This window comes from Pinus tabuliformis, chromosome 6 (assembly GCF_031772625.1).
Source record: "Pinus tabuliformis cultivar Carrire ecotype Pingquan chromosome 6, CPIR1, whole genome shotgun sequence".
In the NCBI taxonomy this organism is placed as follows: domain Eukaryota; kingdom Viridiplantae; phylum Streptophyta; class Pinopsida; order Pinales; family Pinaceae; genus Pinus; species Pinus tabuliformis.
The window spans coordinates 2,064,514,704-2,064,517,797 of record NC_142292.1 but is presented as its reverse complement, the minus strand read 5'-3'; positions in this window follow the sequence as shown (position 1 = coordinate 2,064,517,797).

The window sequence follows — 3,094 nt, the reverse complement described above, 5'->3', positions numbered from 1 at the left end:
TACCGTCACCTTGCATAACATTTGAAATTATATCACTCATCATTTTTTTAATAAACCTTCATTAATTGAATGATGATGATGATGATGCAAAGTTGCAACAAAATGCATTATGTTAACAAGTTGCATTAATAATTATTCTTTTACACAAATTGCTATCCCATTTATATGGTCATTTCACTTAATGATTGTGATTATATCATTTGATGATTCATTAAAGATATGTGATAAGTCATTCATGAGATACTACATGCTAATAAAACTTGTAAAAAAAATTAATCTTATATATTTTGTATGAGCTATAACAAGAGATCTTACAATCATTTAATTTGATTAGAGTTACTCCAAAAAAATATGAGATTCAAACGATGAAATAATTACTCAATTTTTATATTGATCATAGTAGATTGATATTAAATATGAATTAATAAGTTACCACATTAAATTTAAAAGATAATAAATATTAACATATTTAAAAATATAATTTCTATATTAGGTATAAATTTGAAATTAAAAGAGACTTAAAATATATCTCGAATATCTTAGAAACTCTAAAAAGATATAATAATTATTTTTCAAATATATTGTTTAATTAATTTTTAATCCGTAGATCTGTAGATCTTTATGAGAGTTAATCTTATAAAAATAAATCATTATAATATATTAAGATTTTTATCATTGATTTATTTAATTAGAATTTTTAATTGATTATTATGAATTTAGTATAAATTAATTTTTATTGAATTAGTTAATTAAGAATTTTGGATCTGTATATTCGCTATTCACATTGTTTTTTATATAATTTGAAAAGCATAATGTTTAAACCCTCTATAAACAAAAGGACTTCTGATTTTTAAAGTGAATGCTAAGGATGAAATAAAGAAAAGTTAAACTATTAAAAATATATGGATAAAAAAACTAATTACAAATTTGATTCAAAGACCCTAATTTCTTTTTTCAAAATAAAATAGTTAATAAAAGAAATTAGGCTTTGAAAACAGTGTTTATATTTTTTTTATTAAATCATATTGGAAATTTAGTTAAATAAACCATCAATTTTATTCCCTTTTTATTAGTTTTTTAATTGTTATTTTAAGGTTAATATTTGTATTATTTTAAAATATATGGTTTTTTTATATAATTATTATTTTTAATCTACTGTAAGGGAAATTAAATTTGTTGACCGATAATTTAAGAGTAAATGTATCAAAATGAAACAATTGTAGTAAGTGTATCGATATGAAACGACTATATCTGATAGCTTTAATAATTACGTGAAACCAAGCCACATAAAGAAAAAAATAACTGCATAGAACCATGTTCTGAAGTCAAGAATTAGAATAAGTAACTGGAGCAGAATCCTATGAACTTGTACCAGCTGGAGCAAATTTCTTGAGCGTGCATTGAAGATGGCTTTCCAAGTGAGCCATGCAAGCATCCAAGCTATCCAAACAAGAATGTTGATATTGATGTACCCTTTTAATTTCGTTCAAGGAAGAGATATTGACATTACGATCTTCATGCTTCTCTTTCAGGACTTTACCCAAAAGTGTTTTCATTTTCCACTAGAGGGTGATGGAATGCAAGTAATGGTTCATCTTCCCCTTGTGTGACCAAGGTCAATGATCTAATTGGATACCTCCTCTAGAATTTCAGAGTCAGAGCATGCCTGAGGATCATTAATGGTGTGAGTTTCAAGTTGGTGGATCCCTTCATGAATGTTAGGAGGAGTAGTTGAGTGAAGGATAGTAGTTGCTTCCTGAGCTTGGGCCTAGCCATGTGGCTGACTTTGCAGACCTCTACTGTTAGCTCCCCTATGGCATAACATACATTTTTGTGGCATAATGCACCAATAAAATGGAAACCAAATGAGAATATAGAACCCCAATAAACCAAAATGGAGAGGATTGTGCCTAACTAAGACAAGACAGATAAAGACTAGAAGCTATAGGTAAAGTAGGAAAACCCAATCCAACATGGATAATTAGACCAATGCACCCCAATATAGATGGCCACCTCTAGGCGTAAATCCTTGAAAGCCGAAAAATCTCAAAGCACATGTCATAGAAAATTATTATGTCAATTATGAGGAAGCCGCCAAAATCAAACCACACAAACTCATAGTGAATGTATTAGATATCATGAGTCGAGAGAAACCCCTGAAAGACAGGAAGCCTCAATGTACATAAAACAACAAATCCTCTTGAATAATATAAAGAAGTTACCATAATTGAACCCCACAAATGCGAAGTAAGAATAACAGAAATCAGAATATAAGAGATGAACTTGCACCCTAGAAACACTAGCCCAGATTGCTAGAGACAACAAAGTTTCAAACACTGAGTGTAGGGAGGCAATGCTGAAAATATCTTTCTTTAGCTTCAGTGATCTCCACAAAGTTCCAAGGCTTGAAGACACGGTAGGTTTGGGTTTTGGCACTAAGCCACCAACCAAAATCACAAGTAAGTAGTTCAATATACCAGATGTAGAAGGCAAATTGGCTGGCTTGCAATCACGGGTCACTACCATTGCATAAGAGAAATGCCAATAATCACTCCATGGCTCTGCAAAATTTCCCCCATATAAATACTTTACATTATTATATTTCCAAGAGAATAATCCCACCAACAACGGATAAGATACCGGGCTGAACATAAATTCCAACAAGCATCAAGAAGCTTAAAAAGATAAGGTAACCGTGGGAGGTAGGCCATCATAGTAAATAAGATTAAACTTCACATGATTATTGTATGGGGAGGACTTGCCATGCCAACCCCTCTTAAATGTAGTGGGAGCCAACAAGGACACCCTAACCTCCATTGCCATTTCTCCATTTACCCAAAAAAAAAAAAAAAAAAAAAAAAAAACTTTCTTTAATTGTTACTTTTTAAATAAGTGAAATGTTGACTTGAGTTATTTTAATTGTTACTTTTTTCTTATAAAAAAAATAAAAAAAAATTGTTTATTTATTTGTTTGTTTTTTTTTTTCAATTTAATAACTAGAGTAAATGAATTATAAAAAGAAATTTTTCCAACACTTCCTTGGTTCTAGTCATAATCACTATCCTATATAATTAATGAAAATGAGTTTCCCTCA